The 16,843-nt window shown below is 45.8% G+C and overlaps 1 protein-coding gene across 3 annotated transcripts in view; it reads left to right on the forward strand.

Moving 5' to 3' along the window:
• The first annotated feature begins 2,435 nt into the window (after positions 1-2,435).
• Positions 2,436-16,843, forward strand: part of NIN (ninein) — a 99,119-nt gene continuing 84,711 nt past the window's right edge. For all 3 annotated transcript variants that reach the window (XM_066608033.1, XM_066608035.1, XM_066608036.1), the window contains exon 1: positions 2,436-2,562. The gene's annotated coding sequence lies outside the window, so the exon portion shown is untranslated. The remainder of the gene's footprint in view (positions 2,563-16,843) is intronic.

The following is a 16,843-nucleotide window of genomic DNA, read 5'->3' on the forward strand; positions in this document are numbered from 1 at the left end:
TTTAAAGTTCCCGGGCCGTGCGCCCTTCTGTGCCCGTGCCTGTTGTATGACGTCTAGCGCGTATGCGCAGAAGGCGCTGTTGGGACATCAAGGAGGATGGGGGTGGGGGTGATTACTTTCAGCTAGGAGGGGGGGGGGGGGCGCAGTCCGAGAAGACAGCTCCTGGTTGTCGGCTACCTTTGGGAGCCGGCAGCATAGGGCTGTCATGTGCTCAGCTTGCAGGGTTTTAACCCCCAGAGGAAGCCAGGACGTTAAAACACTATAGGGTGGTCACTAAGGGGTTAAAGGCGTTGGGCCCATAAACTGCTGCCTACTCTGCTTATTGGTAATCTGGCACTGGACCGAACTAAAATAGGACATGCCGCGATTTATTTTCCGCGCGTGTTTTCACGCGGACAAATCACGGCTGTGTGCATGCGATTGCATCATCTAATGCAATCCTATGCAATCGGGCACGGGCGGAAATTCTGCGGGAAATCCTGCCGCGGAAGTTCTACCTGTGTGCAGGGGGCCTTTGGCTCACAAAATGCTGATGAAAAATACACCCATGTGAATAAGGCCTTATGCTGCGTTATGGTCACATTTATTCTACAAGTTATTACACATGATCTTCCCGATGTAAAACCCTCATACCTGCAGTTACAGAAATTTGTCATCAATGGAAACAGAAACTTAAAATTTTTCATTTAGTAATACTGTGTGACAGTAAGATGTCCTTGTTGCCCGTAGCAACCAATCACAGCGCAGCTTTCATTTCTCAAGCTGCTGAGGTAAAATGAAAGCTTCGCTGTGATTGGTTGCTAGGGGCAACAAGGACATCTTACTGTTAGACAGTTTTGTTAAAAGAAGCCCATGAAATGTTTTATTCTGCCATAGTCGTCACTAGCGGGTATGAGACAAAATGGCTGCCAATGAAGATAGGAGAGCGTTTTGTGTCCTTGATCTTCACGCCTACCAGTCTGTTATTAATGTGTAACGTCATTTTTGAAGCTCCCCCAGCGGGCGCACAATTCATAAGTGGTTCTACAATATTAAAGGGGTTGTCCCGCGCTGAAACGGGTTTTTTTTTTTTCAATAGGCCCCCCGTTCGGCGCGAGACAAACACAAGGGATGGGTTAAAAAAAAAAAAAGTTTAGTACTTACCCGAATCCCCGCTCTGCGGTGACTTCTTTCTTACCATAGCAAGATGGCCCCCGGGATCTTCACCCACAATGCACCGCGGGTCTTCTCCCATGGTGCACCGTGGGCTCTGTGCGGTCCATTGCCGATTCCAGCCTCCTGATTGGCTGGAATCGGCACACGTGACGGGGCGGAGCTACGAGGACCAGCTCTCCGGCACGAGCGGCCCCATTCACCAGGAAGAAGACCGGACTGCGCAAGCGCGTCTAATCGGGCGATTAGACGCTGAAATTAGACGGCACCATGGAGACGAGGACGCTAGCAACGGAACAGGTAAGGGAATAACTTCTGTATGGCTCATAATTAATGCACGATGTATATTACAAAGTGCATTAATATGGCCATACAGAAGTGTATAGACCCACTTGCTTTCGCGGGACAACCCCTTTAAGGGAAAAGGTTGCATCTGTAAGTGAAAACCATGCGGCCGCCCACCAGTAAGCATGGAAACAGCGGAAGTCTCACACGAAGTCCTCAGAAATCCACCGTCACAGCAAGCAGAGGACGGATGTCCCGCCGCCGACTGTGTGGGAGATTCTGCGCAAATGTTTACAATGTTATCCCCACCAACTGCAATTGTTATTGGCTGAAACCGTACGATAGAGCGCGGCGGCGGTCTGTGAGAGCATGCAGACTGTGATGGGAAGTGATGACTTCATGGAGTCTTTAGTGATGAAGCCACCTTCCATCCTTCGGACAACAAACATAATGCCAGAATCTGCGGGCGGGGTGACCCACCTGTCTACGTGGAGAGTATGGCGGCTTCCCCACGGCGACTGTGTTTTGCACTGTAACCTGTAGGAAGGTTTATGACCGCTTCTATGTCCATGTCAAAGCAATCCCGGGGATTTTGCATCCGGACGCTATAGATATGGCGTCAGCCGCAGCCAGAACAGGAAATCCCAGGTTTCATCTCCCAATGTGTATCGCAGAACTTGACTACAGGCTCCATGTCTGACCAGTGATAAAGGTGGCTCACACTGAACACCTCTGATGTGCAAACAATCTTTAATATTGTGCAACAGAACTTTTTGAGTTTCTATTTCCATTTAAATCCAATTTCTGTGACTGAGTGTCATTAAATGTTAGTTATCAGGGATTCACATCAGGAAGCTCAGTTATTATAACCCTGTGTAGCCTTTCTTTCCCCATGCTGCAGTTCCCCATTTCGCCTCCAGAGGGCGCCTAACACACTGCGCTGCTGCTGTGTATATGTGACGCGGCTGCTCGTCATCTCCCCTCCTCCTCCTCCTGTACCAAACCATTCAAACCTCCCAGTAACCGGCCAGAGCGGGGGAGCTGGCATCTCCAGCAGCTTGTGCCCCATTACCCGCCAGCCAGGACCTCCAGGATGAGAGCCCTGCAGACACAGTGACTACCGGGGTAAGTAGCGGTCCGGGGCCCGGGAGGGGCAGGGAGCTGTATGGTGACCAGCCTCCATGTTCCGGATGTCTCATCACACATCCCCGCTCTGTTCTGGCCACTACGGGGGTTTGCAATGCCCAGCTGGATGCTGTGTCTTATGTAGTGCCCAGAGGCTGCTGGTTACTGCCTGCCAAGCCATGCCCACTGCTTCTGCCTAGTGACTGCTTGCAGATTGCAAATGGGAAATATGTAGTCCTTTGCCTTTGAAGTGTTTGATGGGCACAGACTGCCTGGCATGGGGTATTCCTGAGCTAAATTGGTTAAATGCCCCCTGGGACACTGGGTATTGCTGTGTGACAGAGTGGATGGCACTCACCTTGTTCAACACCTTCTGGATACAGTATTACAATGGATGGATGTAGCTTCATGCCCCACGGAGGGCACTGATGGGTTCCTGCAGCTGGCACTTAATGGCAAGTTTTAATGCAAGGTGTGTGTATTTTAAGGGGGGGATCAGTTCTGGAAATGATAGCCGCCTAGTGCATGAAAGGGTTAAACTCGTAATGACACGGTAGGTGTCTGCAATCAGCACCGCCAGGGAGATTGGTTCCTCAAATCAAGGAAACGTTGCCCTTTTCGCTGGGTCTTTACATGGTGGTCCGCCTTCGTTTTCAGCGTACTGTCACAATCTTATGATGCAGTTAATTATTGCGCGAGTTTTTCTATTTTACAAGTGAAACGCATTAAGAACGTGTTTTACCTGTAAAAGAAACATGCAGTCAAAATCGTGGTGAAGTGTGCGCCGCTGGAGACCCAGTGGTGAAGTGTGCGCCGCTGGAGACCCAGTGGTGAAGTGTGCGCCGCTTCGTTACTTCTCACACATTTGGGACGTGGAGACCCAGCCTTTAGGAGCAGCTCACCCTGGGCTAACTGTACTGAGGAAAGCTGGGTGATGGCAGATGTGTCGCAGGAGTTTCCAGATCCCACAATGGTGCTGATTTGTGTCCTGGGGTGTATGCCTATATAACCCAGCTGCTATACCATTCAGGAGTTGGGAAAGCTGGGTGACAACAAAGTTTCTTTTAGAGTGCTGATCAGCTACGTGCGAACTCTCCCTTAGAGCTTTCATAGGGGGAGATGCTTATTATTGAGGGTCCGGGAAAGCTGTGTATTTGTAGATAAGGGGTGCATTACTGCGTAGGCAGACTGCTATATCATTCAGGTGTTGGAAAGCTGGGTGACAACAGATCCCCTACATTGTCCATAGGGGGAGAGGCACAGCTTACTTGCAGCGCTCAATGAGAATTGTAGATACTAGACTGTTTCTGGAGAATCTGGATAAGGGTTCACGCACACGGGCGTATGGGGGGGGGGGGAGTTCGTGTCTGTACTGGAGCCTTGGAGGTTCCATAACAGATCAGCACATAATGCCCAAAGAGAAAGTCCTGCATGCAGCGCTGCAGAAGGGATCCCACTATAGTCAATGGGGTGCGCTCAGAGCTGTTTGGTTCCGTCATAAGACGGGCTTGTTACGCTAGGGGATTCCCCATTACTGTTCCCCGAATAGAGCAGAAAACGGAACCCCTGGTGCAGATGTGAAACCAACCTATTCACGTTGCAGTTGACATTCTCGAACACAACTTGCTTTGCCCAGCACACATTCGTGTGTGCTGTACCTCTCAGGAGTCTGAGAAAGCTGTGTAACGAGAGCTGTAGCAGTATCCATACTGGTTGCCATCCAGCTTTCCAAGAAACAGATAAAACAGCAAAATATCTAGCTTTAATGTATTGTTTCTCTGGGAGTATAATGACTACCTATAGGAGTGCGGTGAGGGATGGCATGGACTGAATATTTTGGTCTGAACACGCATAGGGGACCTGTCATGGGTTGGCTGACAGCTCTCTGCCTGGGGGGGAACAGCCGTCACCCTGGCAGGAGGTGTTTGTACTTCGGCTACTTCCTTCTTGTTGCCCGAACTTGTCAATGATGAGACTCTTTGGAGAACTCCTTGAGTAACAATTACTGAGGCCTCCGGTGTTTTCTGTGAATCGGTGTTCTTCATCTTGCACTCTCCAGCTGTTATGTAACTACAACTGTCGGATGCCCTGACCGTGCCGACTCTCATATGTAGGGTCTGCTCGCCTGTCACGGTCATACCAATGCTTTAGGATCCATTGCTCATACCCCATTGACTTCTAACAGGATCTGTCGTGTTCTCCGTTGTTTCAACAGGAAGAGTCGCGCTGTGTATACCTGATGGAATTTGAAATGGGGAGCGCCAACGCAGATGTGGACACAGACCCAGGCATTGGTGTTTAAAATTACAAAAGCAGCGCCCCACTTGTCCTCAGGTGGTGTGTGGTATTACAGCTTAATGCTGCTCCACTTCTATGGCGCTCAGCTTCGGTACCAGACACAACCTGTGGACAGGTGTAGCGTTCCTTCTGGAAAAAGGTAGCCATTTTTTTCTGATCCCGAACAAGATTGGTCTTATGAACATCATTTAACAATAATGCATGAGATGAGACCGCTTTACCCTCAGGCCGGTTTCACACAAAGTTTGCGCAAATATGAACTCCATTCTTTTGAATGGAGTCATACACATGAGTGATGTTTTCTCCCACAGTGATACTGGGAGGAAAGAAATCATGGCATCTCCTATTCTTTTTCATGTTCATGGAACACCTTGGCCATTGATTTCAATGGGATCTGAAATGCGTTGCATGGCTCTCGCATGTTGTGCAATATGCATGCCAGTGCGAAGCGAGGTTCCTGTTGGAATCAATCCCCTATCATGCATGAAACTCGTGCGAGAGAATTGGAATTTCACAGAAGCGAGGTGTTTTTGCCTGAAAATCAGGTCGAGTTTCTGTTAGGATCAGGTATTAGGCTGGGTTCACATGGGATGGAATTTCCGTGCGGTAAGTCTGCACAGCGACTCCTAATCCCGGGATAAGCCAGCGAAGTGGGCAAAATTTTGAAAAAATCTCGTCCACACGCTGTGGCCAATCCACACAAAAACTGACGTGTTGCGGAATTTAATTCCGCAGCATGTTAATTTTTTTTCTCGTTCCGCAGCAGCCTCTCTATAGGGAGAGAAAGCCGCAGCGGAATTCCGACGGTGAAACCGCGGGTTTTTAAGCTGCGCTTATCACGCGGAAATCTCACGTTTTTTTCAGTGCCACCATTCTGCGAGAATTCCACTGAAATTCCGTCCCGTGTAACCCCAGCCGCAGCCTTACTTGTGTTATCTGATCTTCAATACCAGACCTGGTCTGTAGACTTGGGGGCCATATACGGTGCACAATGCCATCCTGTGCAGCCGCCAACAACGTGGTGGCAGAAATGCCTGTCTGTTAGCTCCTCACTTGTATTTTCCATGTCAGAGAACAGACGTTGCCCATTGCACTTGATGAGTGATGGGGGCAGTACTAATGTGCATTGTCTGGTCTTCTCTAGGACCCCCATATATTATCAGAATGGGACTTCTCTGATCCCCGAGTGGCACTGTAATAAGTAGTAGATGAGGTGGTCATGCATGCTGCTACCCTCATTGTAGTTTGAGATCAGTGACGTATTCGGCCTTTCTGCAACTCGCATAAGCTACAATGGTGGTAGATGTTCTCACAGGTGGGCTTTTCCTCTTTAGAGTGTGAATTAAGAGGGGGCCCCATTCTTCTAATAAGTGTCGGTTCTGCTTCCACTTATCAGACACTTGTGGCATATACTTTTGATAACTCATGCTGTATTAATACTTTTTTCCAGTTTTATTGTGGCCCTCAGGAGTGGTTTCAGCGTAGCCCTTGGATCAGTAAAGGTTGTGCATCCTTGCTATACACTAAAGTGCGTTTTGCGATTATTGGGCACGAACATTCGTAAATGTGCCAACAAGCGTCTCATTTATGCAAGCATGAAAATGCTTACTTGTCGTCTGCACATCTGACTGTGTATAAATGGCGAGATGTGCAGCCAACCAGTGAAAGCTATCTGAGGACTTATTAATGATTGTTCGTCCCCACATAGCTGATCTGCCCATGTACTGACATAGTCATTACCACTGGCAGATGATCTGCCAGTGTAAAGTACCCCCAAGACTGCCCATAAACTTCAGATAGCTGTTGTCTGACAGCTGCTCCTTACAATGCCTCCATACACACACCAAGCAAGTTTGTTTTCTCAGTGGGGGAAAGGGAGTAAGTGGCGAATTATCTCCCCAGAGAACAAAGTAAGATCAGGCATGTTGAATTCAGTATGTCCAAGCCTTCTGTACCAAGACATCTGAGATTGGGAAGGGAGAAGTCAAGACTTCACCTAACATGTTAAAGGGATTCTGTCATCAGGTTCATGCTGCCCAAACCACGGTCAGCATAAACCCGGGGCAAGGATGCCTGTTGCCCCCTTTGGTGCTTAATTCAGAAACGCTGTGACGTTTCAGAATAAACACACTTTGAAGTTTCACTTGTGAGTTGGGCCCCGAATCGTGGAGCTGGGCCACATCGGCCTCTCCCTGCCCATTACATGAAGACTGTCAGCTCTCTCCTCTTTTATACGTGGGGAAAGAGCTGTTCTGTATGCAGCAGGCAGGGAGAGGCTGCTGTGGCCCCACTCCATGACTCGGGGGCCCAACTCCAAGTCAAAGTTCAAAATGTATTTATTCTGAAACGCCATAGGGTTTCAGAATAAAAAACCCACAGGACAACCAGTATTCCTGTCCCGGCTTCATGATGATCGTGGTTCGGGCAGCATGAACCTGATGACCGAATCCCTTTAAATGATCGGCCAGTTCTGTGGGTTTGGCCAGCATTCCTCTAATGTGTATTGTTTCCGTCAGTGTGGTGCTGTTTCTGGAAGACAACAGCTGTTTATATAATCTCATAAACCCCTTTTTAAATAATGCTTTTCTTTAATGGTGTGTATTTCCCTTTAAGGCCCCAGTGTAGACTTTTCTCTGTGTTGATAGTGATGGATCTCCTTTGACACGTTCTGTTATTGTTTCTTTATATTTCGCTAACATGTAGCAAACAGTGAGTTGAGCTCCTGACAATTGCAGGCTTTAGCCTCTTGCACATAATTAAGCACTGTGCAATCCTTTAAAGTAACGGTGTGCCCGCCTCGGGCGGGGTGTGTAATGTCTATGTTGCTGCTCTTGGCCTTGTTGTGGCTCTGCGGAGCATTGCTCAGTTGCTAGGGGAGCTGCTGCGTGACTTTGTTTCCATAGGGAGCGACTATGGCCCAAATTACACTCCCCAGTGACCTGTAGTGAACACGGCTCCATGCTACGCTGCACTCTGCTTGACATTGCTGCTCATATGTAGTTCAGCCGTGTCTTTGATTTTAGACCCAGGGGTCTATTTTGTTGCTTAGGGCTTCAAAATGAGGTCATTGCATTTAGCAGAAGTCACATTTTTGGAAAGCTGGGTGGCAAATGTTCTACAAATGTTGTCGCCCAACTTTTCCTAACAATCTCCTTTTTAATTGAGTGGTTCATTTTTACATTCAATACATGGTGTAAGTTTTTTTTTTTTTTTTTATAGGGGGGCAGGGATGGCAGTGGCACCCAGATCTTGTGTCTGAGGGGGTTTAATAACAGACTTGCAAATTATCCAGAGGGAGCCGGAATCTCCTAGAAATGCAGGCAAATCTCCTGGACGCTTCATGGTTTTTTTAGATTCTTCTCGCCTCTCCCCATTCTTGCACTTTGCTTTTCATTCCTTTGTCTGCAGCAGCACTCTTGAGTAAAGAGGTGAAGGAATCGGGAGAGGAGAGTAAGTGTACATCTGGTCTGGGGTCTTTACATATGGGGGAATCTGGTCGGGGGTCTGAATTCATTTTGAGTGTGATGAAAGGATCACCTGCATTTGTAATGCAAACTAGATTTGGGGTATGCCCTATATAGATGAACTTGGTATATGCAGCATGCTGTTAGGCATAACTTCTCAGAATCTCCTTGACTCTTCAAGAGTTGGCAAGTATGAGGAGAAGGGATCTTTTGGCATAAGATGACACCAGTACTCTAAATGGCAAATTTTAGGTGGAGGTCCTGTTGCAGGTTTTGCATTGGCCCACAAGTTTCAAGTTAACTCCTCTTTATCCACATTACAGCCTAAATAGGCTTATGGTAAAACTGAGTGTTGGTTGCAGCATTGGTTGTCATCTACACTGGACAGCCATAGAATTAATATCACCAAGGTGAGATTTTGTAGAGTCCCTCTTCTGCCCCAGAAACTGCTATGACTTGTTGAGGCCTCTGAAGATGTCTGTGTTCTGACCCCTTTCTATCATAGCCAGCATTGACTTGTGTCAGGAGTTTGTACTACAGTAGTTTCTCTGTGGGATTGGACTAGCCTTCACTTCCGGCACAAATCGGTGAGCCTTGGGTGCCCATGCTGGGTCAACGGTTGCCCTTCCTTGGACCACTTTTAGCAGGTACTAACCACTACATACCAGGAACACCTTAAAAACCTGTCATTTTGGGTAAGTTCTGACCCACTTCTCTAGCCATCACAATTTGGCCCATCAGTCACTCAGAACCTTACGCTTGCCCATTTTTCTTGCTTCAGTCACATCCATGTCAAGAAGTGACTGTTAATGTCCTACCTAATATATTCACCCCTTCGTAGATCCCATTATCACGAGGTAATGTTATTCTCATCACCTCTCAGTGGTTTTAATTTCATGGCTGATCAGTGTATATTTCCCAGAATCCCAGTGATATATTCACTCCTTACTAGATGGCTAGCTGAACATACTAATTCAAGGGAGCCCAACTGGCCACGTGTATGGTGGCCTCCTGATTCTCCTCCATTGGCTGACATGCCCTATATGGGCACTTAGTGGTGCAATTTTATGATTGACTCATGGAGACCATGCAAATCCTTATTACAGATCTGCAGACACTGCCGCTATATGGAGTGTGAGAGGAATATTGTAATACATAAGCAGCTTGTTATAGACATACTCTTATGTGGAAGAGCACTTTAAGGGACCTATAAGCTAAATAATTTTGTCATTTATGCCCCCCCCCTCCACCCCGTTGTTACTGTGTGCTATAATGATGCCTTCTAGTAAAGCCATTATACACTCCTCAATATTGAAATTACAGCACCAAGAAGGAAAAGTCGTGGAATTATGGAAATTGCAGGATCAGTAGACATGTAAATAATATGCAAATGATGAAAAAATGGTAACAAAATATTCAAAACCTCTCGATTTATTCAGTATCGAGTATAAGCACCACGCTTAGTAATACACGCACTTACACGCCTTGGCACGCTGTCAGTGAGGTTATTAATGGTTCTGCCATGCTGAATGTGCTTGGGCATGCAAATGATCAAGATGTGCCACTGGTTACTCCCTTTGCAAGTACTGACCAATGATGTCCCAGATGTGCTTGATGGAGACAAGACCGGTGGCGCTGCAGGCCATGGTAGTGCGTTTAGGCCACGCACCATGATAGCCTTTGATAGCAGTGGCGTGCTGTCAGTGGAATAACTGTTTGTAACCCAACGTCGTGTAAGTGTCTTCTGATAGTTGTGTAGACACTGTTTTAGGCCCTAGGCTCAAACGTGCGGATTCACTCACAGTACAGAATGGATTACTAGCTCCATTCTTGTAATCGGACGATCCACCGATGGAGAGGTTCTCCTCTGTGCACCTCTTGCTGTCATTGGAGCTCCTCTTCGCTCTCCCAACCACTGGGACACACAATGTTGAACAGTGCGGACATCTCGGCCTACACTCATAGGGATCTACCGGAGCGATAAACCAAGGCCTCTCAGTTCAAGGATTCTGGCCCTCTGTTTGCCACCTGTGGCACGTCAATGAACACAAGACTTTATCCGATTCTTTTTTTTTTTTGAGGTTCCACATGGCTGAAAAACACTGCTTTCGTTCTGGCTTTGATATCATTGAAGTCACCCCACACCCTCCAATGGGGTTTCTATGCAGTTTTGGAAGTGGTTCCAGATGGAGTGTGGGTTGGCAATTGTCTAGATTTCCAGTCCTCTTAACAGTTGTGGAACTACAACTCCCAGCATTCTGAGACATTCTGTATCCAAGAGTAGTATTTTTACAACATAAAAAATCTTAATATTCTGCTGATAATGGGTTAATTAATTTCTGAGTAAACTGCCCTACTGTGTGTGTGCGAGCAGTCAGGACATTAGATTGTAAGCTCCATTCCAGCACAGACTGATAATAACATTGATTGTTTCGTGCGGCATAATATACCGGAGCTTTATAACTAACGGGATTGTGGTAAGCCAATTTCCAGACCGTAAGAAAGTCTGAGGCTGGCGTGATGTATATCGTGATGACCCGGCCCGGTTTAAACTGTTATGTGATATAGCTTTGTGAAAAGGACAGAAGTGAATTATAGTAAAACTCAGATTATCCGGCACGCGTCTTGAGATGCTGGATTATTGGATTTTTGGATTGTTGGATGTAAATTCCAGGTCGTCTGCAGTGCATCCGTGACTCTTCCTGTTGGCCGACTGTTTTAAGTGGATGACTTCCGACTTTTGCCTTCTATTGGATTAGGTTCTGTAGTTTATTTGCGCAGTTGCGCCAAATGTCTCCACTAGTCTGTTATAGATGGTACCCAGTATAGACCTCTCCATGTGCCGAACAGCTTGGGCTACACTGATGCAATACATTGTAGCAAACCCTGCGCACTGGAGAGAGTTCTGCTGCGGATGTATTTACCTTGCAGAGTATTGTCAAAGCTGGGTACAGTTGTAGTAAACCTTTTAGCTGTTAGAATTATTTTGGTCTGTAGGGGGTAGTTTCTACTCACTGACAGCAAGCACAGATCTTAACAGTGATTAGGATTTAAAACAAACTTAGAGAACATAGACCTTCAGGGGTTTTTAGCCACTGGAGGTAAACTAAATTGTTCATATTCACTGACAGCAAGCAAATATCTTTAAAACACAAAGAGGCTCACTTACTATTGTGTCTAAGAGACATTGAAATTGTTACTGACTTATAAAGGTCCTAATCTGTAGTATCTTGGTGTGCTGACAACTAATATGAAAAATTTGTATTGGCTCTCGTTTTGTAGATATTTCATATAGTTCATTTTCTGTGTTTCACTGTGTACATTTATCCAGTAGGATTGTAACCGTTTGAGCCAGACAGCAGCCGTGTGCTTACAGGACCTGTGATGTCACCATCATGTGATCAGTCACAACCTCTGAGCTCATTACCTCACACCTAACCCCAACATAACCAGTACACCATGCTAACTCCCACAGTACCAGTGTACAGATCAACACCTAATCACTAGCCCAGTTGGGAAGGTTGAGCATTTAAAATATTTCAGACTTTGTGGAATACAGCTTAAGCTACTGTTACATAAAACGGTTATTTTATCCAGTTAGTTACAATACAGAACACTAATTCCTCGAAAGTGCGTTAATACCGTGGACAATTTTTTGCTATATTTGTGGGGAAGTCACATTTGCCAACCAGAAGAAAAGTATCACTTCTCAAGTGGAGAAGGCATATCCTCTTTACTTCGGATGCAAGATTGGTGACCAAGACAAGCCTTGGGCCCCACATATATGCTGTGTTACATGTACAACACCGCTTTCACAGTGGTTGAATGGCAAAATACCACCAATGCTGTTTGCAGTCCCCATGGTGTGGAGACAGCCAAGCAACCACACAAATGACTGTTAGATCTGCTTGGTTCCTCCTCTTTTCGGCGGGATAACGAAGCAAAAGAAGTCAAGAATATTCTACCCCAACATGCCATCTGCATTGAGACCAGTTCCACATGGTGAGGGACTTCCTATTCCAGAACCTCCAGCAGAATATTCTCTTCATTCAGTTGATGAGGACGAGGGTGAGCCGACATGTTCTTCCTCTGGTCCGTCAGCATGCAGTGATCCAGATTTCAACTGTGGTGCATCATCAACCTCACACACAATACCACAGGAAGAACTAAATGACCTGGTTTGTGATTTGGACTTATCCAAGAACAAGTCAGGGTTGCTTGGTTCAAGACACCAACAATGGAATCTTCTAGAAGATGTCGCAATTACTTCATATCAAAAGCGGCAACAGCAGTTTGAGACCTTCTTCAGAAAGGAAGGTAATCTGGTATTCCGTTCTGATATTGAGGGCCTCTTTTGCATTTTGACTGTCAGATTCTTGCTGAGAACATAAAAATTGATAAGAAATGACTAATTTTATTTCAGTAACATGACTTGTGTAAAAATTTGGCTAGTGTTCTCATTCAGTTTTGCTGTTTCTAATGATTTTCTGAACGATAATTGTTCCTTGTAAATGTAGCATTAGTTTGCCACGATCTAACACTACCTTGTTCGTTGTCATGGCAGTCCAAGGTATCCGTAGCTTTCTCCTCCAGCACCAGAGTTCAGACGCATCATTTTTCTTTCTGTCCGTTTTCCTAAACGTCCAACTTTCACAACCATACGTCGTTATTGGAAAGACTACTGCATTGACCAGTCTGGGTTTTGTTGCAATGCTAATATCCTTGCTTTTCCAGATCTTTTCCATGCCTTGCCTTGCATTGCATTCCTTCCCCACTGTAATTCATCTCTTGATCTCAGGTCCAGATTGCCCATTGCAATCGATTTTGATCCATGGAAGATAAAACTTAACAACGAAGGAGTTGAGTTGGTCCAAGATTTCATGTTTACTCTACCATTGCCTACTGTGTTCATGACTTTAGTTTCCTTGCTGTTGAGATACAATCCCATGAGTTCGCTTTCCTTTTGCACTCGTTGGATAAGGCATCCCAGGTCCTTTTCGCTTTCCTCGAGCAGGGTGGTTTAATCTGCATATCGGAGGTTGTTGACATTTCTGCAACCGATTAATTTTTTTATTTTTGACTCCTATTTCTGATTTGTCCAGATTGCATCGCCTCATGATTGTTTCTGTGTACAGATTGAAAAGTACTGGTGATAGAATGCAGCCTTGCCGTACGCCTTTCTCGATTCCGAACCAATCCGTGTTTCCATAAGCGGTCCTGACTGTTGCTCCTTGGTTGTTGTAAAGAGACCTTATAAGCTGTTCAATATGTTCTGAGATGCCCATTTGCTTCAGACACTTCGAAAGCTTGCCATGTTCAACACAATCAAATGCCTTGCTGTAGTCGATGAAACACATGTACATGTCCTTTTAATACTCTCAGGTCTTCTCCATGATCCAGCACAGGTTTGCGATTTGGTCTTTGGTGCCACGTCCAGCTTGAACGTCCGGCCGTTCCCGTTCAACAATTGTCAATGCCTTTTTGTATGATCTTTAAAATAATTTTGCTTGCGTGAGGTATGAGGGCGATGGTGCGGTAATTGGGACATTCTTGAGCATCGCCTGTTTTTGGAAGTGTGACGAAGACAGATCTCGTCCATTCTTTGGGCCACGATTTGGAGCTCCAGATCTTTTGCCATAGGTTGGTTAGAATCTTGACTGACACTGGTTTATGCAGTTCAGCGGGTATGTGATCAATGCCCGGACCTTTCCTGTTTGGTAGTTTCGGGGCTCATGTGACTTCTTCCTCCAGAATGCCCGGTTCTTGTTCTACTTGATGTACGTGATCCAACGGGTTGTCCGTTTGATTGTCTGCATACAGCTCTGCTGTATATTCTTACCACCTACGCTTCATTTGATCATCATCTTGTAGTAATTTGCCATCCCAGTCTGTGATGGTTGCTGCCTTGTATGGTGTGAACGGTGCCCAGTTTACATGGGCGAAGAGGGCTCGTGGGTGGCCTTGCTGGTTTGCTTCTTCCAGTTTCGCACATTGATCGTTCCAGTAGCACTCCTTGTCTCGTCTGAGTTTTCTTTGGAATTCTGCATTTAGCTGTCTGAATTGAATGATGGTGCCCGCTGCTTTAGCTGCTCGGTGCTTGTTGGTGATTCTGATGGATTCATCCGATTGCGGTCGTTTGGTGATTTATTTATTTATTTATTTATTTATTTATTTTTCTTCTTGGAAGGGCTGAATTGTTCAGCTGTATTCGACTTTTATTTCCTCCCATAATTCGTCAGGGTGTTTCCGGTGGTGCTGAGCGCTTCAAATCAGTTATTTACGTCAACTGCGTATCATGAATGGATGTTGTCTACATCGAAACGGCGTATTGCTGGTGACCTTCTGATACTGAATCTGAGCTTGATTTTTGCGACTAGGAGCTGATGATCGGAGCCACAGTCCGCACCCAGGAGTGTTCTCACGGCCAGAATTGGGCTTTTCCAACGCAGTTGACATAGGAAGTAGTCAATTTGGTTTCGGTGCACGCCACTTGGGGCCGTCCATGTGTACAAATGGCGTTTTGGCTGCTCAAACCATGTGTTCATGATCAATGTTGCATGGAAAACTGCCTATCTGATTATACGGTCGCCTGCATTATTCCGCTTACCCAATCCGAATTTGCCAGCGACTGGTAGGTCTTCTCCAGAGCCGAGTTTTGCATTGAAATCCACTGTTATAAAAGTAATATCCTTGGCAGGGGTCTGATTGATTGCTTGTTGTCGGCATAGAATTTTTCAATGTCCTCATCTGTTGCATCAGTTGTGGCCGCTTAAACTTGCAGAGTTGTGATCAAGCAAGGATTCCCATTGATGCGTATGGATATGATTCTATCATTTATGGCATTGAAACAATGGACAGCTTTGGCGACTGCCTTGTTTGCAATGAATACCACTCCATTGCATCTGATGGTGTCATTGCCTCAGTAGAAAACGGTGTGATCATCACTATTGAAAAAACGTTGCTCGCCCAGTGAAGCTCGCTGATACCCAGCAGGACAGTGCTGAGCCGTTCTATTTAATTTTTTAGGATTTCCAATTTGCCCATGTTCATGCCACGAACGTTCCACTAGCCGATGTTGTGAACCTTTTGAGAAACTCAAACAAAACCTTTCACTTGCAGCTGCATCAGCAGACCGGCGTCCAAATGGCTTTGTCCTGCCCGCATCATTAATGCCCAAGCTATTCGAGTTTCGTCCTTGTTCGTCCCTGGTGGCTTGATCGGTGCCTTATAGACCAGGGGGCCCACCTTCCAGCAGCATATTTGGACTCATTTGGTGTTGATCCATAAAGTATTTTGGCAGTGGTAACATTAGACTAGACAGTCTTAAAATGCACCAGATTTTTCACTAATTGATAAATCTGTTGAATCTTGAGTTTAGACCATCTATTAGTTGGCTTGATTTATGCCAAACATTGTACCAAAATTCATGGCATTTTGGCGCAATTTAGGCTACCCCCCCTTTCCAGCAATTTAGAAAAATTGGCGTAATTTGCGCCAGACAACTGTCGTATATTGAATATTAAATCCCAAAGTGTAGAAGAAAAAGGCTGGCAACTTCTAATATAACATAGAGGGGATTTTCTTGGACTTTAAAGTTTGGACTTAAAGTTATGGAAAGTCTGCGTAGTAGCAGCGTTATATCCTTCTTCTCCAATGCTGCTGCATTGTTATATAGACTTGCCATTCAGGACCCTAAGAGAGCTGATCTTAAGAAGAGTCCATCCCGGTGAAGGAAGGCAAGCATGGAAAAAAAACAAATGGGGCAGTCAGCGGGCTGCGGCTGGGGAGACGTGCAGGCAGCCCCACTGATTCTATTTGATAAGTCATCACTATGGATGGGTGATAAGCTGATACTGGTAACAGCCCTCTTAAAAAGAAATACCTAGTATTAGTTATCTCTCTATCAACATATTCCGCAACACTTTACTAGTCAGGGGTACAAGAACAGACAAAATCAGACACTACATCTGGAACTAAACTAATAAACAATGTGAACAACAGGGGTGAAGGTCCTGCTCACAAGAGCTTACAATCTATGAGGAAATGGGGGATACATGAGGTACAAGTGCTTGTTCTGTACTATGGTCCAGCCATCTTTTAGAGAAACTTGGCTGTCTGCTTCCAAAAACAGATGGCGTCAGGCATTCTTCCAGCATCTTTTCATTTGTTCTGCGTCTCACAAACGTTCTTCTTTGTGATCCAAACACCTCAAACTTGGATTCATCCGTCCACAACACTTTTTTCCAGTCTTCCTCTGTCCAATGTCTGTGTTCTTTTGCCCATCTTAATCTTTTTCTTTTATTGGCCAGTCTCAGATATGGCTTTTTCTTTGCCACTCTGCCCTGAAGCCCAAAATCCCGCAGCCGCCTCTTCACTGTAGATGTTGACACTGGTGTTTTGCGGGTACTATTTAATGAAGATGCCAGTTGGGTACCTGTGAGGCGTCTGTTTCTCAAACTAGAGACTCTAATGTGCTTATCTTCTTGCTTAGTTGTGCAACGCGGACTCCCACTTCTTTT

Source organism: Eleutherodactylus coqui, chromosome 6 (genome assembly GCF_035609145.1).
Source record: "Eleutherodactylus coqui strain aEleCoq1 chromosome 6, aEleCoq1.hap1, whole genome shotgun sequence".
Classification (NCBI taxonomy): domain Eukaryota; kingdom Metazoa; phylum Chordata; class Amphibia; order Anura; family Eleutherodactylidae; genus Eleutherodactylus; species Eleutherodactylus coqui.